We start from the raw sequence: 25,578 nt of genomic DNA, 5'->3' as shown, positions 1-25,578 counted from the left end.
TACGTGCAGCAAGCGGCCTGGCACGGGCTCCTCGACCCCCAAGATCTCCGGCTGAAAATGCGGGCCCAGCAAGATGGCCACCCCACTAGAAATGGCGGTGAGGTGGCTCATTGGGACCTCTCCTTGCCATTCCAGGAGCCACGTGGCTTTGTCTCCCGGAACGGTGTGGGTTTCTTGCAGGGAGCACACCGCATATTTCCCCTCCCGCAGGAGCGAAAAATTGTCAAATCTACGGCGTGCCCCTCTGCCGCCGTTGATGTTGAGGCTGGCTATGGTTATCTTCATGGCAAAAGCATAGTGCAACCTCTACCTTAACCTATTGTGGGGGAGGGAGCGGAGTCTTTTGTTGAACTCAGCTCCCTCCGCAGCCCAGCGAGGAGTCCCTCGAGCTCGCGCAGCTCAAGGTGCTGCTCCTTTGTCAAGGGCCCGCCCGCGGCCAAGGTTTTAACGGCGGCGCGGACGGACCCCTTGATCAGCTCCGGCTCGGACCATTTTTCCAGGGCCAGTCGGGCTTGGTCGCGGCGACCCCGGCTCTGGGCCAAAAAGTCCCGGAGTTCGCGGCGGCCGCGAGCAGATCCACCGCCTCGCTGGCGGTGGTCTCTAGGTCTTCACCCGCGTCCCCCACCGAGTCCCCGTCCTCCTCCGGGAGGTGGCCGCCAGCAGCCGGCCCATCGACCGCACAAGGTACGGCAAATGAACCGGCCGCTCCAACCGGCCCTGGCTCTGCCCCGATCCCACCCCCAGGATCGTCGGCAGAGGAGTCCCCACTGGGCTCTTTTAAAAATGGTGCTGGGCCGGGAAATGACAGCGGGAGGGGTTACCCCTCCGCCCCAGGAACCGGAGAACAAGGAGAGACCCGGCCATAGGAAATCCCCAGGCTCCCCAAGTGCTCCAGCTCCAAAGTAAGAGGCGAGGGTGGGTGTTCCTCCCCCTCCCCGCTGCCACCCCCCGGCCCAGCATTTACAGTTTCATTAAAAACCTGAATTTCAGTTTCTGCCGGGTCGGGCGACTCCCGGGGGAAGTTGGATATTGGCTGGGCGGGCTCAGGTTTGGCCTTTTCGGCCCCGCCCGCCTCAGTCCCCGGGACGCCCGGCCCGGCGGCAATGCATTCTTCCGCTGGCCCCACGCCCCCCACGACAGGCAGATCTTCCACTCCATCCCCAGGAGGCAGCGGCTGGGCAGCCTCGACTGCCTCACCCTCCCCGGGGACAGACTCTTCGCGCCTGCAGCGCAATTTGGGAGCGCTGGTGGGGGACGCGGGACACGCGGCGGGCACCGACTCCTCCACGGAGGGATGCTGTTCCCCCTCCGCCTCATCGGAGCCGCGCCTCCTTTTGTTCCTGGGGGCGCGCGGAGGCAGGGAGACCCCCATGTCTGCCGAGGCCTCCCGCTCCGCCCCCCCCTTTTCCTTTCCTTTCCCGTGCCCGGGCCCCTCTGTGGTGTTATTCAAGGGCTCGGGCACGGGCTCGGGGCACCACGCGCTCGCCGGTGACTGGGTTGGGCTGAGCGCGGTGGTCAAACTTTCCGGCGCACTGAGGGGACCCGCCTCTAGATGTCTCGTCTTCTTCCGCGCCTTCCTTCCGTTCGGACGCTCTCCCTCCCCCCCGCCGGAGGCCCTGAAAACAAAGGCCCCCGACGATGCCCGCGCACCCATGGCTCCCGGCAAGCGGACGCAACTAGGGGGAGGGGTGGCGGCGGCGCCAGCCTTGGCCGCCTTCGGTGGTTTGGCGGCCTTGGAGGTGGGGCAGTTCTTGCGAACGTGCCCCACCTCCTTGCAGGCATGGCACCGCACGCCGTCCAACGTCCAGAAGACGCGGTAGGCAGTCCCCTCGTGCACCACATTAAAACTTCCCTCCGTCGTGTCCTCCCGCGCCAGCCGGACAAAGAGCTGGCGGCGGAAGGAGAACACGTGGCGCAGGCTGTTCTCCCTGAGGCCGAGCGGTATGGGGTTGATCCCTGACCTTACCTCCCCCAGTTGTTGTAGGTGAGGGAGGAGGCGCTCAGCGGAAACAAAGGGCGGGACGTTTGACACGATGACCCTCTGCGCGGTGGCCTCGAGAGGGTCCACCGGCAGGAACGTCCCGCCCACCGTGAGCCCCTTTTCAAGGGCCAGGGACACCGCCCGCTCCGACCCCAGGAAGAACACGGCCTTCCCAGACATCTTGGAGGCTGCGACAATGGCCGAGGGGCCGACTACCCCAGCCATCGCCCGCACGCACTCCTCGATGCTCATTGTGGGGTGAGTGTAGCTCTTGACCCCGTGTTTCCTGGTTATAAGTGTAAAAGGTGGCAGGGCAGCGGGTGGCGCAGGAGGTGCCGTGGATGTGGACACCGCCTGCGCATACGTCCTTGCTGGCCCTGCCACCGGCGTGGATGGGGTCACCATCACGGGGTCCCTTTAAGGGCTACACCCACCCCAAAGTCACAGGCCTTAATGGTCTTAATTAGGCCTCGTATATTAACTGAGCAGAGGAGCCCTTAACGAGGCACCTCTCCCCTAGTTGGTAATTGGGGAGGGGCCTTGCTCCCTCTGCTCAGTTGTCTTAATTGTTTTTTTTTTATTATTAATTTGGAAGAAAGAGGCCTCAGAGAGAGAGGGGAGAAACAGAGTAGCAGAGAAAGAGAGAGGTGGGTGGGAAGGGGGGGGGGACTGCGAGGGCAGGTCTCCCCTCACAGCTGTGGGTGGGTGCACTCCCCAGATGGCAAAACACACAAGCACAGTCTTTGGGTTTGTCTTCAGGTGGGGGGAGAAGACGTCTTCACCTGGGGTAGCTAGAGCCACCAGGCACACACTCTTAACGATCTTTAATAGGGTGATTAATGAAAATCTTCAGCCTGGTAGCTCCAGCTATCCCAGGCTAGGCAAATGTGGGGGGTGGGGGGGGTTCCAATTGTGGGGGGGGCCTAGTTGTAAGCAAGGCCCCCACACACACTTCCACACACACACACACCCCCCGCGATGTTCCGGCCCTCAGTGGTCTTCTTTCCTCCCCCCACCGATACAACAAAGTCCTTTTGGGAAATGCACCCACACCCACCTGTAGAAAGTGTAGAGTCTCCCTCCTTCCACACTGGTTTGTTGTTGGTTTTTCCCCCTCTCTCCATCTCCTTGCAGAAATGGTAAAAAGTGAAATGTTTTCTTTTCTCCTCCTCTCCCTCTGGATGAAAGTGGTGGTGAAGCCCCTTCCTTCCTTCTGTTCCTGGGCTGGTCTCAGGGCTCTCCAGGCAGGAGCTCAAGTTGCTAGCAGCTCCACTCACTGCTCACAGCTCCAACTGAGCAGGACACGCCTCCACTGCTCTACGATTGGTTCCTTGTGCATGAATCTCAAAAAGTTAGTTTGCAGGTATAGCAAGTGATCAGGAAGGCGAATGGAATGTTGGCCTTCATTGCGAGAGGGATGGAGTACAAAAACAGAGAGGTCCTGCTGCAACTGTACCAGGGTATTGGTGATGCCGCACCTGGAGTACTGCGTGCAGTTTTGGTCACGTTACTTAAGGAAGGATACATTAGCTTTCGAGGGGGTACAGAGACAATTCACTAGGCTGATTCCGGAGATGAGAGGGTTACCTTATGATGATAGATTGAGTAGACTGGGTCTTTACTCGTTGGAGTTCAGAAGGATGAGGTGGGATCTTAGAGAAACATTTAAAATAATGAAAGGGATAGACAAGATAGAGGCAGAGAGGCTGTTTGCACTGGTCGGGGAGACTAGAACTAGGGGGCACAGCCTCAAAATACGGGGCAGCCAATTTAAAACCGAGTTGAGAAGGAATTTCTTCTCCCAGAGGGTTGTGAATCTGTGGAATTCTCTGCCCAATGAAGCAGTTGAGGCTAGCTCATTGAATGTATTCAAATCACAGATAGATAGATTTTTAACCAAAAAGGAAATTTGGGGTTATGGGGAGCGGGCGGGTAAGTGGAGCTGAGTCCACGGCCAGATCAGCCATGATCTTTTTGAAAGGCGGAGCAGGCTCGAGGGGCTAGATGGTCTACTCCTGTTCCTAATTCTTATGTTCTTATATTCTTATTATTTAATGGAGAAAGTGTGCAAAGTGCCGCAGTACAGTGGGAACTTGGGGTACTTGTGCATGAAAAACAAAATGATAATATGCAAGTACAGATATTTATCAGGAAGGCCAATGGTATCTTGGCCTTTTTTGCAACGGGGGTGAAGTATAAATGCAGGGAAATCTTGCTGCAGTTGTACAAAGTATTGGTGAGGCCACACCTGGAATACTGCTTGAAGTTTTGGTTTCCGTATTTACAAAAGTCTATACTTGCTTTGGAGGCAGTTCACAGCAGGTTCACTCGGTTGATTCCGGGGATGGGGTAGTCGACTTATGAGGAAAGGTTGAGGAGGTTGTCTCTATTCATTGGAGTTCAGAAGAATGCGAGGTGATCTTATCGAAACGTATAAAATTATGAGGGGGCTTGACAATGTGGATGCAGAGAGGATGTTTCCACTGATGGGGGAGAATAGAACTATGGGGCATGATCTTCGAATAAGGCGCCCCCATTTAAAACAGATCTGAGGAAGAATTTCTTCTCTCAGAGGGTTGTAAAGGGTTTTACAGATAGTAAAAGCTTTTACCGATATATAAAACGGAAAAGTGTGACTAAAGTAAATGTTGGTCCTTTAGAAGATGAGAAAGGGGATTTAGTAATGGGAAATGTGGAAATGGCTGAGACCGTAAGCAATTATTTTGCTTCGGTCTTCACAGTGGAAGACACAAAAACCATGCCAAACATTGCTGGTCACGGGAATGTGGGAAGGGAGGACCCTGAGACAATCACTATCACTGGGGAGGTAGTGCTGGACAGGCTAATGGGATTCAAGGTAGACAAATCCCCTGGTCCTGATGAAATGCATCCCAGGGTATTAAAAGAGATGGCGGAAGTTATAGCAGATGCATTCGTTATAATCTCCCAAAATTCTCTGGAATCTGGGGAGGTACCAATGGATTGGAAAGCAGCTAATGTAACGCCTCTGTTTAAAAAAGGGGGCAGAAAAAAGGCAGGTAACTATCGGCCGATTAGTTTAACATCTGTCGTGGGGAAAATGCTTGATGCTATAATTAAGGAAGAAATAGCGGGACATCTAGATAGGAATAGGGCAATCAAGCAGACGCAACATGGATTCATGAAGGGAAATCATGTTCAACTAATTTACTGGAATTTTTTGAGGCTATAACGATCATGGTGGATAGAGGTGTACCGATGGATGTGGTGTATTTAGATTTCCAAAAGGCATTCGATAAGGTGCCACACAAAAGGTTACTGCAGACGATAAAGGTACGCCGAGTCAGAGGAAATGTATGAGCATGGATCGAGAATTGGCTGGCTTCAGTTTGGAAATCGGTGGTTCGTGGTGTGCCACAGGGTTCGGTGCTGGAACCACAACTGTTTACAATATACATCGATGACCTGGAAGAGGGGACAGAGTGTAGTGCAACAACATTTGCAGATGTTACAAAGATTAGTGGGAAAGCGGGTTGTGTAGAGGAGATAGAGAGGCTGCAAAGAGATTCAGATAGGTTAAGCGAATGGGCTAAGATTTGGTAGATGGAATACAATGTTGGAAAATGTGAGGTCATCCACCTTGGAAAAAAAAACAGTAAAACGGAATAATATTTGAATGGGGAGAAATTACAACATGCTGTGGTGCAGAGGGACCTGGGGGTCCTTGTGCATGAATCCCAAAAAGTTAGTTTGCACTTGCAACAGCTATTCAGGAAGGCGAATGGAATGTTGGGCTTCATTGTGAGAGGGATGGAGTACAAATGCAGCGAGGTCGTTCTGCAACTGTACAGGGTATTGGTGAGGCTGCACCTGGAGTACTGCGTGCAGTTTTGGTCACCTTACTTAAGGAAGGATGTACTAGCCTTGGAGGGGGTACAGTGACAATTCACTAGGCTGATTCCGGAGATGAGGGGGTTACCTTATGATGATAGATTGAGTAGACTGGGTCTTTACTCGTTGGAGTTCAGAAGGATGAGAGATGATCTTAGAGATACATTTAAAATAATGATAGAGAAGATAGAGGCAGAGAGGTTGTTTGGTGGGCACAGACTCAAAATACGGGGGAGATAATTTAAAACCGAGTTGAGAAGGAATTTTTCTCCCAGAGGGTTGAGGCTAGCTCATTGAATGTATTCAAATCACAGATAGGTAGATTTTTAACCAATAAGGGAATTAGGGTTTATTGGGAGCCGGCGGGTAAGTGGAGCTGAGACCACGGCCAGATCAGCCATGATCTTGTTGATAGGCGGAGCAGGCTCGAGGGGCTAGATGGCCTACAACTGTTCCTAATTCTTATGTTCTTATGTTCTTATGTAAATCTATGTAATTTGCTGCCTCGGAGAGTTGTGAAAGCTGGGACACTGAATACACTTAAGACAGAGATGAACAGTTTATTGAGCGATAAGGAGATAAGGGGTTATGGGGAGTGGGCGGGGATGTGGAGCTGAGTCCAGGATCAGATCAGCCATTATGTTATTGCATGGCGGAGCAGGCTCAAGGGGACGAATTGCCTAGTCCTGTTTCTATTTCTTATGTACTCATGTTATTTTATTAATGTGAGATTGGCCAGAATGGTTTCCGGAATATGGACTTCAGTTACGTTGAGAGATGGGAGTTGCTGGGGTTGTTCTCCTTATAGCTGAGATGGTTAAGGGAGATTGGCCAGAAATGCTCCAGGGATGGGGGATTTCAGTTACGTGGAGAGATTGTAGAAGCTGGGTATCTTGTCTTTAGAGCAGAGCAGGTTAAGAAGAGATTCAATATAGGTCTTCAAATTCCTAAATAGTTTCAATAAAGTAATAAAGGAGCAACTGCTTCCAATGACAGGTGGGCCGCTAACACAGATTTAATCTGATTGCCAAAGGATCCAGAAGCGACTGAAGGAAGCTTTTGTTTAAACAGCGAGTTGTTGTGATCTGGAATGAACTGTCTGAAAGGGAGGTGGAAGCAGATTCAATAGTAACTTTCAAAAGGCAATTGCCCAAAAATACTTGAAGTAAATAAGATGCAGGGGATAGAGCAGAGGAGTGGGATTAATCGGAAAGCTCTACCAAAGATTCAGAGCCGGCACGATTTGCCGAATGGACTCTCTCTGCGCTGTACAAGTCTATGATTCTACGATCAGCTACACCTTAGAAAATAAGAAACTGAATGGGCCATAAGAGCAAAGTGAACTTGTGGTTCAGGTGAACAAATCATTAAAAATTGTATCACAGGTCAGCAAAGCAATTCAAATGAAACAGTGAATTGGGCTTTATTTCTAAGCCAATTTAAATCAAAAGCAGCGAAACTGGCAAAGGTGAGATGTGGTGTTACACAAGCATCATTGCTGGGACCACTCCTGTTCAACATTTACATAACCAATTCAGACTCGGGAATCGGGAGTGAAATTTCAAACTTTGTGGATGCTTCCACAATGGGCGTGTATCGTTAACACTGAGGAGGTCAGCGGCAAAAACATTGAATACAATAATAAACTTGCAGACTGGGCATGCAATTGGCAAAGGAACATCTGTTGTATATCTGTAAATCATGCACTCCCATGTGCCGCCACCAGGGAGCGCATCCCCTGAAGCCCCAAGTGATCCCAGCATCCCTTGGGAGCACTCTATCTAAGCCTGTTTCAAACGCTGGAGTGTCGTAATAAAGACTGAGGTCATTGTTACTTTTACCTCCCTGTGTGCAGTCTCATCTGTGTTGGGAACACAATAACTGACGATGAGTATATGAATCCAACACAAAGATGCAGCAAACTGTGGGCATCCTGGAGAAGTTCTCGGAGGGTGAGGACTGGGAAGCCTATGTCGAACGGCTGCACCAGTACTTTGCAGCCCACGGGCTGGATGGAGAAGGAAGTGCTGCAAAAGGAGAGCGGTCATCCTCACGGTCTGCAGGGCACCGACCTACAGCCTCATGACGAATCTTCAGGCTCTGGTGAAACCCACAGATAACTCAGCTGTGTACACTGGTTTGGGAGCATCATAACCCGAGGGAGAGCATGCTGATGGCGAGGTATCGGTTCCACACTTGTCAGCGAGCTACGTCGCCGAGCTAAGGCGACTAGCAAGACAATGTGAGTTTGAAGGTTAACTGGAGCAGATGCTCAAAGACTTTTCTGTACTGGGCATAGGCCACAAGACCATCCTATGAAAACTTTTGACTGTAAAGACATTCAGTCAGGCCATTGTGATAGCACAGGCATTTATGTCCACCAGTGATAACAATTCTCTCAGCACACAAGTGCTAGCAATGTTCATAATTAACTGGAAATGTGTTTGCGAGCAGAAATGTATAAGGCAGAAACCACAAGTCTGCAACTGCCAGCAGGCCTCAGTTGACCTGGATGACTCAGAGTGGCAACAAAGGATGAATAAAAGGCAATTCACACCTTGTTGGCGTTGTGGAGGCTTGCATTCAACCTATTCATGCCGGTTCAAAGGGTCTCATTGCAAGAGGCGTGGAACAATGGGGCTCCTCCAACGAGCTTGCAGTCAAGCTCACATGATTAGGGAGAGAGTGGAAATCGAACTGGACAGGCTTCAACGTGAGGGCATCATCTCCCCAGTGGAATTCAGCGAGTGGGCCAGCCCGATTGTTCCAGTACTCAAAAGTGATGGCACGGTCAGGATTTGCGGTGTTTATAAAGTAGCTATTAATCTTTTCTTGCTACCGGACCAATATCCGCTACCTAAGGCAGATGACATATTTGCGATGCTGGCAGGAGGCAAGACATTCACCAAACACAACCTGACTTCGGCCTACACGACGCAGGAGCTGGAGGAGTCTTCGAAGGGCCTCACCTGCATCAACACGCATAAGCTGGGGAGGGAGTCGGGGTGGGGCTGAGGGTAAGCAGCTAGAGGTCATGGTCCATATCGGGTGAGTGATGAGGTCTTACAGGGAGAATTTATGGAGCTCGGAAAAAAATTAAAGGGTAGGATATCAAAGGTAGTAATCTCTGGGTTAATAGCGGTGCACCTGCCAAAGAGTATAAGAATAGGAGAGAGACGATGAGCACGTGGATGGAAAATTGTTGTAGAAGGGAGGGCTTTAAATTCTTGAGGCATTGGGACCGCTTGTGGGGGAGATGGGACCTGTATAAATCAGACATGTTGTCCCTCAACACCTGGGTGCAATATCCTCGCGGGGAGTTTTGCTAGTGCAGTTGGGGAGAGTTTGAACTACCTTCGCAGGGGAATGGGAACCTGAGAACGAATACAAAAGAGATATCTGTAAAGCAGAAGTTGGATAGCATGAATCTAGAAAGCGAATCTTTAAGATAGAGGAAACATGGCTTAGTACATAACAAGCAAGGATGTCTTCCAGTGCTGAATGGTACATATTTACTGCAAGGAGTATAGCGAATAAGGCGGATGAGCTAACAGCACAAGTAGACTCTTGGGAGTGTGACCTTATAGCCATTACATAAACTTGGCTGAAAGAGGGGCAGGTTTAGCAGATCAATATCTCTGTCTGACGGATTTTTAGGCAAGAGAGAGAGGGGGGAAAAACGGGGGGCGGTGTTGCTATACTGATTAAAAAAACACTGACAGCGGTGAGGAGGGATGATATGTTAGACGGATTATCAACTGAGGCCAGCTGGGTCGAATTGGAAAAAAAAATCAGTGATCACACAGCTGGGAGTGTATTGTAGACATCCAGAGAGTGGGAGGGAAATAGAAGGAGCAAATATGTAGACAAATTGCTGTGAAGTCTAAATATCATAGAGTAGTAATAGTAGGGCACTTTAATTATGCGAATATTGATTGTGACAAATTTAGAGGCTGCCAATTTCTTGAAATGCTTTCAAAAGAATATTTTAGTCAGTATATAGCAAGCCCAACACGAGAGCGGGCGGTCTGGATTTAGTTTTGGGGAAACAGTTTGAAGTGGTATTATTGGGGGAGTATTTGGGTGACTGTGACAATAATTCAGTGAGATTCAAGTTGGTTATGGATAAGGTCAAGAATAGGCCTGCAATAAAATTTCTGAATTGCGAAAAAGTTAATTTTGCTAAGTTAAGGAGTGATTTTGCCAGAGTGGACTGGGAACAGCTAATTGTGGGTAAATCGGATTCGGAACAGTGTGAGGCATTCTCGAAGGAGATCCGGAAGGTAGGAGCCAAACGTGTGCCCTTAAATAAAAAGGCTGGGAAAATAATTCTAGAGCACCCTGGACGTCTAGGGAATTACAGGTGAGGATTAAGCAAAAAAAGGACGCTTATCAACGGCTTAATACTTTAGAATTTTTAGAGAAATATAGAAAGTTAAGAGGCGAAATTAAAAACGATATTAGGAAAGCAAAGAGTGAGCATGAGACATTCTTGGCCATTAAAATGAAGGAAAACCCTAGGATGTTCTCTAACTATAAAGAGTAAGAGGGCAACTAAGGAAAGCGTAGGGCCCATTAGAAATCATGAGGGTAATTTTGTGTGGAGGCAGAAGATGTTGGCAAGGTTCTTAACGAATACTTTGCATCTGTTTTCACAAGGTAATGCAGATACTGCTATCGAGGAGGAATGTGATATTCTGGATGAAATAAATATGTTGAGAAAGGAAGTTAAGGAGTTTAGTAGCTTTCAAAGTAGATAATTCCCAAGACCCGGATGAAATGCATCACAGGCTGTTGAGCCAAGTAAAATATGCAATAGCAGAGGCCTTGACCATTATTTTCTCATCCTCTTTGGATATGGGCATGGTGCCGGAGGATTGGAGGACTGCTAACGTGATACCCTTGTTTAAGAAGGGAAAAAGGGATATGCAGAGCAATTGCAGGCCTGTCAACCGAAACTCAGTGGTGGGAAAAGTATTGGAAAAAATCGTAAAAAAACAGGATAAGTCTGCATTTGGATAGGCAAGGATTAATAATGCAGAGTCAGCAAGGATTGTTCAGGGAAGTTACTGTTTGACTAACCTAATTTAATATTTTGAGCAAGTAACCAAGAGGGTCGATGAGGGTAGTGCATTCAATGTAGTGTATATGGACTTTAGCTAAGCTTTTGAGAAGGACCCACATGGTAGACTGGCCATGAAGGTTATAGTCCATGGGATCCAGGGTAAAGTGACAAGTTGAATCCAGAATTGGCTTGGAGGTAGGAAGCAAAGGATAATGGTTGATGGATGTTTTTGTGAGTGGGAGTATGTTTCCAGTGGGGTCGCACAGGGCTCAGTACTGGGTCCCTTGCTTTTTGTGGTATATACCAACGATTTATATTTGATTAAACGGAGCATGATTGAGACGTTTGCCTACGATTCTAAAATTGACTGTGTTGTTGATAATGAAGAGGAAATCATGGGCTGCAGTGGGATATGAATCTACTGGTCAGCTGGGCAAAGCAGTGGCAAATGGAATTTATTCCAGAGGACTGTGAGGTGATACAATTTGGGAGGGCATTTTAGTCCCACCCTTTTTCATTAAGGGCACATGATTGGCCTGAGCCTTCCGGATCTCCTCCTTCAATGCATCCCACTGTTCCGACATTGATTTACCTAGAAATAGTGGTTTCCAGTCCTCTGTGGCCAAATCACCACTTAACGTAATATAATTATAAATTCCCCAATTTGGGACATTTATTGCAGGCCTATCCTTGACCTTATCCATAGAAAACTCAAATCTGTCCGAATTATGGTCACTGGCACCCAAGCGCTCTTCCACTAATACCCCTTCAACCTGCCCAGATTCTTTTCCCAAAACAAAATCCATCACCGCCCCCTCTCATGCTGTGCGTGTTATATACTGACTAAAAAAGTTCTCTTGAATGCATTTTAATAATTCCACACCCACGATACCCTTCACACTCTATTTGTCCAAATCAATGTTTGGACAGTAAACTATCCTATTATTATTACCCTGTCGTTTATGGACTTCACAGCAATTTGCCTATATTACTTGCTCCTCTATCACACTCCCACCATTTGGCGGCCTATAATACACGCCCAACAGTGTGATCGCCCTTTTGAATTTTTCAATTCGACTCATATGGCCTCATTTGTTGGTCCCTCTGGCATATCATCCCTCCTCACAGCTGCAATAGTTTCTTTAATCAGTACCACGATGTCTCCTCCCCACCTCTTTACTATCTTTCCCTTTCAGTTTTATTCATTATATTTAAACTCCATAGCTGCCATGGTGGGATTTGAAATCATGGCTCCGGAACATTATTCCGGGGCTCTGGGTTACTAGTGCAGTAACATAACCACTATGGTGGACCGGGGAAATGTGTTACATTACTGTGGTACAAAAAGTGTTGGATTGAAATGGGTTAAGTGAAGCTGTAATTAATGTCAGTCTCCATGGGTTAACTGAAGCTGTTTGTTCAGTGACTGCAATTAATGGTATTCTCCATGGATCCTAATGTATCTTTGCATGGTCTCCCTCTTCTATTAATAAGGAATTCATTTCAAAGCGTTATCGCATAGTATCAGTGAGAGTTTCACCTCCGGCACTAACAGAGATCAGAACACTGCTCCACAGAGAGGCAGCCAGAATCTGCGTTCTGGTAAATTAGAATATTACAAAAATGGATTGGAATCTGACAACAGTGACTTGGAATGTTACAGCAATGGACAGGAGTTTCATCTGGGAGTTTCACATTCTTTATGAATATTATAATAGAATTCTGTTACACATACGGATAGAATTGGCACTTCATGCTTTTAAATACATTTACTATGCACTGCTTGCTGTTGTTGGTGTTCCGGGTAAGTCTCTCTATCCAGCTATTAACTCGGCAAACCACAGCAAACTGTATTTCAGTTCTTGTAATTTACTTGTCATCTTTGCTGAACTTGGTGTCCGTGTTAAGTTTCCATATCCAGCAATTAGATCTGTAAATCACGTTTCATGGTATTACTGTGCTTGCCAGTTAAACCTTTGGTCTGTATCACAAACTCAATTTTCTATCTAACGATGTATTCCCGCTCATTGACCAATATCTGAGATTGAATTTGAAAGCTCGCAACCTCTGCCTTTTTGTTGAGCCACAGCTGATTTCTGACCTCACATCCTCTGAATTACCAAACCTGCCAACTACCTCCTCCTTAATTTCGTCTGGTCTCTGCACCATATCAGGCCGAATGTTCCATAAACTCTCATCCATTTCTTTGTTACATTTAGACTCATCTATTCGAGACGTCATACAAAACTCCACTGTCTGCATCATAACTCGCACCAAGTACCATTCAACAATCACTGCCATGATCACTGATCAACATTTGCTCCTGATCCTATAATCTCTCTGTTTTAATATTGTCATATTAATGATTTAACTTCAGTCGTAGGAGAATTTGAGGGGATTTGAGGAGAAATGTTTTTTCTTTCATTGTGTGATAGGGGCCTTGAACTCACCGCCTGAAAGAGTGGTAGAGGCAGAAATTCTCAGCACATTTATAAAGTACTTGGATGTGTAATTTAAGTGATGTAACCGACAAGGCTATGGACCAAGAACTGGAAAGTGGGATTAAATTGGGTAGCTCTTTGTCAGCCAGCCCAGACACAGTGGACCGAATGGCATCCATCTGTGCTGTAAATTTCTATGATTCTATCATCAAATCCCACCACCTCCAATTTGTCCCATTGCAATGCCCATTTCACACAGCTGTGAAAGTCCCTGGTATTCTCTGTATCCATCTATTAATTCTCGAAATGTTTCTTAAATGTGTTTCTCTCCTCGCCCTTCGCTATCCTATCCACACTGCAGTTGGCTATTAATTCTGAGTGTGAAACGTTTTACCAAGTTTCAAATTTTCTATAGTCGACTCAGGCAAAGATATTGGTCGAGAAATTTTATTTAACGAATTTCAATATTCTCTCTGCCCTGAACGTTTATAACAGGTGAAATGAAAGTTGTCTTGATTTACTCGACCTTTCACCCAATGGCTAAAGATAATCGACCTGAAACGTAACTGTGTTACTCTCTCCATGGGTGCTGACTGACCTTCTGGGTATTTCCAACATTTTCTGTTTCCATTTCACATTTTCCACATCCACAGTAGTTTGCTGCTTTTTTCACCTAATGCTCAGTGTGGTTACTGACACACACTGTCACCTCGTGCTCGGTATGGTTAATGACACATAGTCACCTAATGTCCAGTATTAACAAACACAGTAATTAACTTTTGGCATGTTTAATGAAACAGTCACCTAAAGTTCGGTATGCTTGCTGACACATTGTCACCTAATGCACGGTATGGTTACTGGCACATACACAGTCACTTAATGCACGGACTGGTTACTGAAATAAATTCAATGGAACAAATCCTGGCAGATGATCATAAATGTCTGAAATGTCCACAAATCATTCAGTTCCAGTCAGTGTCTCCTTTGCAAACCTGTCCAGTTCTACATTCGTGGCACTGCTTCTGATGGTCAGAATAGGTTTCAAGGATAATTTACATTCTCACAAAATGTTCATTCAGACAGATCTCTCTTGCCTTATTCCATATCTTTGTCATGAATTTACACGTGGATGCCATGTCTGTCTGGCACAGTTCTCTATCACCTCCTGCTATATTTCAGGATAAATAATCCCAGCTAATTTTAACGGATATATTGAGAATATGAAAGTCTATTCATATTTTCTTGAATAATTTTCTGTGCACAAGTGAAATCCAACAGGTGATAAAGGACATGTACAAATCTCTTCCATTTGTGTTGATATACTTTACTAAATCATTCGCTGACTCTTTGCCTGAGGGATAACTCGCCTTGTCTTGATACTAATACATGCATTTTGTCGGGCATAACCTGGTCAATGATAACTATTTATTTTATTTCGGTGCCTATTTGTTGCAATTTTATTTGGAATGTCTTCCTTTCTATAAGCGACAATTGATATATTTCAACAAAAATACATAAAACTAATTCTTTCACACATTTCTCTCAGCCCTGTTATATTTGTAACTACAGTGCTTACGTATTCACTATCTTAGCATTGTCATATTATATCCGTACATTTTAAATACATTTGCCAGTAATCATTGCATGCCAAGGAAAATGGTTATGTATTTTGCTGTTGCATTCATTTTCTCTTCTCAATATAATGGATATTCTAACCAAGTGGGAATCCAGCGCGATATCCAACTCCCTAATCCAGGGGCACAGAAGCGAATTACACCGCTCCAAATGCTGACTGACCCCAGGACAGGAAGACTTTTTGAAAGGTTCTGGTCCTTTTTGACCTGGTACATGGTATGGCGCTTTTGTCTGCAGAGATAAAGGTAGTTCTATCACTTGACCTCCGATTGATTAAACATCTGTTACTTTCCTGTTGTATTTATTTCCATTTCATTTAGTGATTCCACGATGTATTATTGATAATTCTTTTTTAAAAAACCCTGTATTAAGCTCCCCGGATAATATAATTAGATTATTTCATCGAATGTCATAGAAACATAGAAAAATAGAAAAACAAAGGGCAGAAGTAGGCCATTTCGGCCTATCGTGTCCACGCCAACCGACAAAGAGCCACACGGCCCTCGGTCAGCAGCCCTGAAGGTTACATATAAACATATGAACAATTAACAAAGGCGGAAAGGTAAAGAGCACCCAGGCCAACCATCTGCCCCATACAACAGCGACGCCCATTGCACCAAAATATTCTGCACTCCAACCCAACCTGAGCCATCTGATCTCTTGGGAGGCGCAGAAAACAAGTAAAAACCCAGGCAAATTGAGGGAAAAAAATCTAGGAAAATTCGTCTCCGACCCATCCAGGTGATTGAAATAAATCCAATAGATCACGGTGGCCGGATTCGATTTGCTGCTGTACTTACCATCGTTTCTGCGTCAGCCAACAACAGGTTGTACATTCTATTCCCAATTAAGAGCTCTAGCTCCGTAATCCTACAGGTTACGCCTCTTTAAGTTACAACCACGCACATTTTAAATGTGGTGATTGTATTTGCATCCACGACCTTTTCCAGGCACTATGGTCCATTAACACAGAACACTCTGCGTGAAGAAGCCCCCTTCAAATCCCCTCTGAACCTTCAAACAACCACTTAAACTCCTCATAATTGACTCCTCCACCAATGGAAATTGGCCGTTGCTACCCACTTTATCCAGACCCCTCAAAATGTTGTAGACCACAGTGAGGTCTCCTCACAACCTCCTCTGTTCAAATGAGAACAGAGCAAGGCTCTCCAATCTGTCCTCACAGCTGCGTTTCTCAATTCACGGCAGCATCTGCGTCCTCTCTATTGCAATCACGTCCTTCCTATAACATGGCACCCAGAACAGCAAGCGGTATTCCAGCTGTGGCCTAACCAGAATATTACACAATGTAAGCATAACCTCCCTGCTCTTGTATTCGATGCCTCTCCCAATAAACCAAGAATTCCGTACGCTTTCTCAACCATCTTTTCCATATTGCCTGATATGTTCAGGGTTCTGTGGACAAACACTCCAAGGTCCCTCTGCTCATCAACACTTAATAAAGTCCTCCCAAAATGCATAAGCTTAAACTTCTCCGAAAGAAATTCTATTTGCCACTGCTGTGCCCACCAGACCAGTATATTTATATCCTCTTGCAGTCCATGACTTTCCTCTTCATTCACAACCACACAGACAATTTTAGCACCATGTGCAAACTTATTAATCGTGCTCCCTATATTCAAATGTAGATAATTGATATCTACCACTAAAGCAAGGGATCCAGTTCTGAGCCCTGTGTAACCCCAGTGGAAATATCCTTCCTGTCACAAAAACATCCATCAACCATAATCCTTTGCTTCCTAACTCTAAGCCAAATTTTGATTCAAGTAGACACATTGCCCTGGCTCCCTGGATCCCATGGGCTTTAACATTCATGACCAGTCTAACATGTGGGACATTATCAAATGCTTTGCTAAAGTCCTGTACTCTACATGGTATGCACTACCCTCATCGACCGTCTAGGTTACCTCCTTAAAAAATTCAATCAAGTTAGTCAAGCACGATCATCCTTTAATAAATCCGTGCTGACTGCCCCTTATTAATCCTTCCCTTTCCAAATGTAGATATATCCAATAATTTTGCCATCACTGATGTTGGGTTGACAGGCCTGGAATTACTAGACCTAACTCTTTCTCCCATCTTAAACAAGGGTAGCACGATAGCAGTCCTCCTATCCTCCGGCACTATGCACAAATATAAAGAGGACTAGAAAATAATGGTCAAGGCGTCTGTTATTTCCTCTTTTACTTCCCTCAACAGACTGGAATGCAATTCGTCCGGGCCTGGGGAATTATCTACTTTCAAAGCTGCTAAACCCCTTAATACCTCCTCTTTCATTATGTTTACTTCATCCACAACTTCATACTCCTCGATCATAGCAGTATCTGCATTTTCCTGTTCCTTTGTGAAAACAGACACAACAAATTGATTAAGCACCATACCAACATTTTCCGCCTCCACTCATGGTCTGTATTATGCACTACCCTTTCTTTAGTTATCCTCTTGTTCTCAATATATTTATAGAACGTCTTTGCGGTTTCCTTAATTTTATTGCCAAGAAATGTACATTTCGATAATGATTTGCATTTTTCACCCCAAATTCCATTAAACTGTTGCTCTTGCTCGCAGCCTGATGTATACTTTCTCTGTTTATTTGCCTTCCTCGCAGTAAACGTAGTAATGATTGTGATCCTATCTCGGGGAAAGTGCAGTCTCTCTAAATGTGTCACTCGCTACCTGGTGGCCATGGCAGCGGCAGATCTACTGGTCATTATCCTCGACCTCATATTGAGGCACATTCCGATTGTTTATCGGCGATATTTTTATTTCCTGTTCTTCCTCCCCGTGTGTAATATCCACGCTGTCCTGGTTTATGCAGCCACAAACTGTTCTGTCTGGTTCACTGTCACTTTCACCTTTGATCGATTTGTGGCGATTTGTTGCCAGAAGCTGAAGACTAAATATTGCAACTGAAAAATTGCGGCTATGGTTCTGGGAACAGTGACTGTGATGAGCTGCTTAATAGATATTTTCTGGTATTTTATGCTGTCAGATGAGCTATTTAATAACCCCTGGTTTTGTAATATAAAAACTAGGTTAATGAGATTAATGGTCTGGGGAACAATCGAGTTCCTGCATTACATCCTCACCCCGTGTGTCCCATTTGTGGTCATAGTGCTGCTCAATGCTCTCACCGTCAGATACATTTTAGTGTCCAGCAGAGCCCGCAGGAGACTCCGGTGTCCCAGCAATGTGGAGAGTCCTAGAGACCCAGAGATGGAGAGCCGCAGGAAATCCATCATTTTACTGCTTCTTATCTCGGGGAATTTCATCCTGTTATGGTCGGTATATATGGTGTATTCTCTGTGGGGCTCATTGCGCTGTTCGATGCTTGGCAGATATATCTACCGGTTTATGTGAGGGAATTTGGATTCATGCTGCAGCTGCTGAGCTGCTGCACAAACACGGTTAGTTATTCCTTGACACAGACTAATTTCAGAGAGCAGTTGAAGAATGTGGGGAAATATCCATTTACTTTGATTGTGAAATTCATTAAACGATGAGAATCAGCGGAGACTTTGCAGCCTCCGACTCCCTGTGTCCTGATATTGTGAGCGAGTCGCTCTCACTGCGTGGAGCCAGTGATTTGGCTGAATATTAACACGTTCACTCACGCACTGTAAACACTGGGCACCCCCCTGTGAGGGGCCCATGATCGGGGTCAACATTAATATGCTCATTCACACACTGTCTACAATGCGTGAGGGTTCAGTGATCTGGGCGAATAGTAACACAGTCACTCACTGCTTGTCTCCCCTCGGCTCCCGGTGATGGGCCAGTGATCCGGGTGAAGGATCACTTGCTCACACACTCACACACTCTCTAGACTGGGTGCTCTGTGCGGGGTACGACTCTCTCTCAGGCCCCTCTGGAAAGGCCCCTCTGCCCTGCACAAACATGGACAGCTGTTACTTGCTTCCTGAGTCAGTGCAACTCCTGTCTGCACGAATACTGGCAGCATCTCCAATAAGGCCTTTATAGCCCTTTGCAATCCGTTATAGCCACATCTATTCATCACGTCCATTAATGAATCATTATAACACTTTCGAAAATCATAGAATCAGAGTTATAAAATTGTTACAGCAAGGACGAGGCCCATTCGGCCCATCGAGCCCGTGCCGACTCACAGCCTGTCCCACATCACCTCGCCCTTTCTCTGTAGCCCTGCACTGTCTTTCTTCATCCAGAAAGGTGTGGGTTAATCAATGACAGTCAACATGCATTTGTTAAGGGTAGGTCGAGTCTGACTGATATTTTTGAATTTGTTGAGGATGTAACAAGAACTCTCGATGAGGGCAGTGCGTTTGCTGTAGTGTATATGGAGTTTTGCAAGGCTTCTGATAAGGTGTCACATAGTAGATTTTTCACAAAAGTAAAAGCCCATCCAGGTCAAAGTGGCAAGTAGGATCCAATAAATGCTCAGTACCAGGAAGCAAATGGTAAAGGTTGATGTGTGTTTTTTGACTGAAAGGCTATTTCAAGCAGGGTTTTGCATTGCTCCGTACTAGGTCTCTTCCTTTTGGATTAAAAGATTTAGAGTTGAATTTAGGGGGTATGATTAAGAAGTTTGCACTTTATACTATAATCGGCTGTGTGGTTGAAAACAAAGAAGAAAGCTGTGGACTGCAGGAATATATCAACGAATTGATCAGGTGGGCAGAACAGATGCTAATTGAATTCAAAGTGGAGAATTGTGAGGTAATGCATTTGAGGAGGGCTAACAAGGCAAGTGAATACGCGTTAAATGGTAAGGTACTGAAAAGTGTAGAGGAACAAAGGTACTTGGAGTGCTTGTCCACAGGCCCCTGAAGGTCGTCTGCCAGTGAGATGCGAAGGTAAAAAGGTATTTGTTATATTTACGTTTGTTAGCCAAGGCATAGAATACAAAAGCAGCGAGGTTATGTTTGAACTGTATAAAACACTATTTAGGCCACAACTAGAGTATTGCTTGAAGTTCTTGTCTCCATATTACAGGAAAGATGAGATTGCACTCGAGAGGGTACTGAGGTAGATGTACAAGAGAGATGTTTGGATTGGACAATTTTGGCCATGACGGAAGTTTGGATAGCTTGCGTTTGGTTACATTAGTACAGAGGAGGCTGAGGAGCGTCGTTTTTGAGGCGTATCAAATTATGCCCCCAAAAGTTTGTCACCATCCTCTGCCTGCTCCACGAAGGCATGGAAACCGGGATTCTGACCAACAGACCAATCACAGACCCAACCCACGTCCGGACCAGGGTCAACAGTGCTGCGTCATCGCGCCAACACTCTTCTCGATCTTGCTCGCTGCAATGCTCCACCTCACACTCAACAAGCTCGCCACAAGAGTGGAAATTAGATAGAGAGCCAGTAGGAACCTGTTCAACATTCGACATCTACAGGTCAGAACCAAGACCATCTCAACCTCTACAAACTACAAGATACGAATGACACTTGTGTCTGTGCACATTCTGAGACTAAAGGGTCAACAACCAAGAGGCATCGATTTATGTAACTGGGGGGATGTTTAGAGGAGGTATGAGAGGAAATGTCTCCACCCAGAGAATGGTGGGGGTCTGGGACTAACTGCCTGAAAGGCTGATAGAGGCAGAATCACTCATCACATTAAACCAGTTATTGGATGTGCTCTTGGAGTGCTGTAAGTTACAGGGCTACGCACCATGAGCTTTAATGTGGGATTAGTCTGGATAGCTTTTTGTCGGCGGCGTGGACACGATGGGCCAAAACTGCCTCCTTCCGTGCTGTAAATTTCTGTTTTTCTATGATTATCCAACTCACTTTTGAGTCTGCCTCCACCATCCTTTCTGACAGTGCATTCCAGATCCTAACCACTTTGCCAATAAAACTTTGCATACAACTTTGGTTCTTTTGCCAATAACATTAAAACTACACTCTCTGCTTCTCGACCATTCCGCCATTTTACTCTATCTACTCTGTCTGAATCCCTCGTCAATTTACAGATGTTTATCAAATCTGCTCTCAATCTTCGCTGCTCCAAGGCGAGAATAGCCAGCTTCTCCAGACTATCAGCCTAACTGAAGTCCCTCATTCTTGGAATCATTCTCGCAAAATCTTCGCTGCACCCTTTCTATGGTCTTCACATCTTTCCTAAAGTGCGATGTCCAGAATTGTACACAGTACTCCAGTTGGGGCAGAACTAGTATTTTATACAGGTTGATCATAATTTCAATTTTTTGTATCATATACCTCTATTTCTGATGTCCACGATCTCACAAACTTTTTCAACCGCTTTCCCAACCTGCCTGGTGAACTCACATCCAAATCAATAATATATATCAAGAAAAGCATCGGTCCTAGAACCGACCACTGCAGAACACCACTGTACAGCTTGCTCCAAACAGAAAGACAACCGTTCACCAGGAAACTCTGTTTCCTGTCACTTAGCCAATTTATTATCCAGGATGCAACTGTCCCTTTTACCCGATGTGCTTCAAACTTGCTGGCAAGTCTATTATGTGGCACTTTGTCAAAATATATTTTAGAAATCAATGTACTGATCAAAAAAGTTCTCCTGATCACACTTCAGAAAATCTGCCGCTTCTCTGCCTTTTACACTATCAACCGTTTTTACTTCCCTATAGTTCTTGCTGCTCTCTATATAGTTCTGTTAAATTGCTCCTCCGTATCTTTCCCGCTCTTTGGTGGTCTATATAATACAGTTTGTAGTTTAATGGCAACTTTATTATTTCTCAACTCTAGTCTTTGACCCGTCCAGGATATCTTCCCTCTCCAGTACTGTAACATTCTCCGGGAATATAACCAGGTATATGTAATATCCAATCCTGTCCTTTGCTCCAGGTCTCAGTTATTGCCACAATATTATATTCCCATGTGTCTATTTGTGCCTGCAGCTCAATTACTTTGTTTACTACACTTCGTGCTTTCACATACACACACTGTAACTGCCTCTTAGACCATGCTTGTATTCTCTCTTAGACTGACCCAAACTAATACAGTACTATTTTAGTGCTCTCTGCCACTCCCATTACTGTGAGAACTTTCACCACCCTTTCTGATGTTACATCCTGGTGCCCACCCCACTTCCAGATTAGTTAAATCCCTGCCCAACAGCACCAGCAAACCTCCCTGCGAGGATACAGGTCCTGGCTCTGATGAAGTGCAACCTGTCCTGCTTGTACAGGTCCCACCTCCCCAGAATTTATCCCAATGCCTCAGGAATCTAAAGCCTTCCCCCTGCACCATCCTTCCTGGCACGCATTCATCTGCTCTATCCTCCTATTTCTGTACTCACTCAAGCATGACGCCAGAAGTAAACCAGAGATTGCTATCTTTGAGGTCGTACTCTTTAATCTCTCTCTGAGCTCCCTAAAATCTACTTGCAGGACCTCATCCCTCTTTCTACCTTTGTCTTTGGTCCTGATATGAACTAGGGGCTCTGGCTGTGCACCCTCTAATCTCAGAATGTCCTGCAGCTGCTCTATACCATCCTTAATCCTGGCACCTCTAAGGCAAAATACCATCCTGGAATCAGGTCTGCGCTCGCAGAAACGCCTGTCTTCTCCTCTGATTATAGAATCCCCTGCCATTTTTGCTCTTCCCCTCTATTTCCTGCCCCCGATGCAGCTGAGCCATCCGTGGTGTCGTGCACATGAATCTGGTTGCACTGCGCAGAAACACTATAGCCCTCACCAGTACTCAGAACAGAATACTGGTTGGAGAGCGAGATGCACTCAGTGGATTCTTACAATTCCTGCCTAGTCCTCTTTGTCTCTCTGGCGGCCACCCATTCCCTCTCTCCCTGAACACTCTTCAGCTGCGGGGTGATCACCTCTGTAAACATGTTATCCACGTAACTCTCAGCCTCAAAAATGCACAAAAATCCTCCAGCTGACAACAATTCCTGCACATGTGTGTGCCCCGGACATGGGAAGCACCAGTACTTTCCACTGGACTGAGCTGCCTGCCCTGTCCCTATTTAATACTGTAAGAATTAACTTAGAAGTAATGAACTTAAAGCTTCTAAAAAAACACTCACCAGCTATTCTCCAATCAGTTTCATCCCTTTTATTGACGTCAGATTTGGTATGTCACTCTGACTTCACTCTTTCAACTTCAGCTTGTGAGGAATTGCTCGCAGCTCCCCTGTCGTTCCACATCTCGCCGCATCCGACCTCGAGCCTGAAGCACGCTTTAGCCCACATCCCATCTCGCCGAGCTCTCACCACCTTTGTCAAGCAAGACCTATCTTTCACAAATCAAAGCTGGCACTCTCTGACCAACTGAAAATGTCCATAATTGTAGATTCTAGCAATTTCCCGACAACAGATAGTAGAGTAACTGTTATATAATTCCCCAGTTTCCATCTCTCACCAGTTTTAAATAGCAGATTGACTTGTGCAAGCTAACAATCTAAAGGGATGCTCGCCGAATTACGAGAACTTTGGAAAATAAGAGAGAGAGAGAGAGAGTGACAGAGAACAAGAGAGGGAGAGAGAGAGAGATGGCGGAAGGGAGAGAGCAAGAGAAGGTGGGAGGGAGATGGAGAGAGAGAGAGCAACTTAGACAGAGAGAGAGAGTGAGAGGCAGAGATGGAGAGAATGTATAGAAGCAACTTTAATTTTTATCTGACCAATGCTGGACCTGGCCTGGATGTGTTTAATCGAGCAGTTTACATAAAAACATAAGAACATAAGGATTAGGAGCAGGAGTAGGCCATATGGTTCATCGAACCTGGTCCACCATTCAACTCCACTTTAGCGCCCGATAGCCTTATCCGACGATTCCCCTAGACTCCAAAAATATTTCTATCTCGGCCTTGAATATGTTCAGAGACTCAACTTCCACAGCCCTCTGGGGCAGAGAATTCCAAAGATTCAAAACCCTCTGAATGCAGAAATGCCTCCTCAAATCTGCCTTAAATGGTCGACCACTAATCCTGAGCCTGTGACTCCTCATTATAGACACTCCAGCCAGTGATAACAACCTTTCAGCATCTACCCAGTAATTCCCCTTCAGAATATTACATGCTTGAATGAGGCCACCTCTCAATCTTCTAAACTCCAGAATATACAGTTCAATTTTATGATGTCTCTCATCATAAGGAAGCCCTCTCATCCCAGGAATCAATCTAGTGAACCATCGTTGTGCCACCTCCAAGGGACGTAAGTCCATCCTTAGATAAGTTGAGGCAAACAGTACGCCATGTTTGGTCTCACCGGGACTGTGTACGATTCTAGAAATGCTACTTTACTCTTGGACTTCAAACCAACTGCAATAAAGGACACCATGTCATTTGCCTTCCTTATTGCTTGCTGTACCTGCATGCTAGCTTTCTGTGTTTCTAGCACAAGGACAACCACATCTCTCTGAACAAAAGCATTTAAAATATATTCTGAGTTCTATTATTTCTACGAAAGTGAATTAACTCACATTTCCCCACATTACACTCCAGCTGCCACATTATTGCCCACTTAATTAGGCTATTCCTATCCGTTGGCAGTATTTAGAATTCAGAAGGAGTTTTACTCTGTATCTAACCCGTGCTGAACATTCCCTGAGACTGGTTGATTGGACTGTATGGAGGGAGATAGGAGCATGGTGGTTAAGAAGGAACCAGTGTATGTGGTGCATTGGGATTTCCCGATAAACTGCCACATAAAAGGTTACTGCACAAGATAAAAGTTCACAGCGTTGCGGGTAATATATTACCATGGATAAAGGATTGGCTAACAAACAGAAAACAGAGAGTCGGGAAAAATAGGTCATTTTCGATTGGCAAACAGTGACTGGTGGGGTGCCTCAGGGATTGGCGCTGGGTCCATAACTATTTACAATCTATGTAAATGAATTCGATGAAGACCGAGTGTAACTTAGCCAAGTTTTCTGATGAAACACAGATATATGGGAAAGGAAATTGTGAGATGTTTACAACAAATATGCAAAGTGATATAGACAGGCTAAGTGAGTGGCTAAAAATGTGACAGATGGAGTATAATGTTGGAAAATATGCGGTTATCGTCTTTTGTAGAAAAAATAGAAAAGCAAATTTAATTTAAATTGAGAAAAATGCAAAGTGCTGCAGTACAGAGGGACCTGGTGTCCTTGTGCATGAAACACAAAAAAATAGTATGCAGGTAGAGCAGGTAATCAGGAAGGCAAATGGAACCTTGGCTTTTATTGTAATGTTGGTAGAGTATAGAAACAGAAACATAGAAAATAGGTGCAGGAGTAGGCCATTCAGCCCTTCTAGCCTGCACCGCCATTCAATGAGTTCATGGCTGAACATGAAACTTCAGTACCCCCTTCCTGCTTTCTCGCCATACCCCTTGATCCCCCGAGTAGTAAGGACTTCATCTCACTACCTTTTGAATATATTTAGTGAATTGGCCTCAACTACTTTCTGTGATAGAGAATTCCACAGGATCACCACTCTCTGGGTGAAGAAGTTTCTCCTCATCTCGGTCCTAAATGGCTTACCCCTTATCCTTAGACTGTGACCCCTGGTTCTGGACTTCCCCAACATTGGGAACATTCTGTATGCATCTAACCTGTCTAAACCCGTCAGAATGTTAAACGTTTCTATG

General features: G+C 45.6%; 1 pseudogene; it reads left to right on the top strand.

Annotated features, from left to right (window-relative positions):
* The first annotated feature begins 12,581 nt into the window (after positions 1-12,581).
* Positions 12,582-18,516, top strand: LOC139275623 (probable G-protein coupled receptor 139; annotated as a pseudogene).
* Positions 18,517-25,578: the final 7,062 nt, after the last annotated feature.

The sequence above is a fragment of the Pristiophorus japonicus genome, chromosome 11 (genome assembly GCF_044704955.1).
Source record: "Pristiophorus japonicus isolate sPriJap1 chromosome 11, sPriJap1.hap1, whole genome shotgun sequence".
NCBI lineage: Eukaryota > Metazoa > Chordata > Chondrichthyes > Pristiophoridae > Pristiophorus > Pristiophorus japonicus.
The sequence above is the reverse complement of the archived record's forward strand: the minus strand, read 5'-3'. Positions and strand labels throughout refer to the sequence as shown.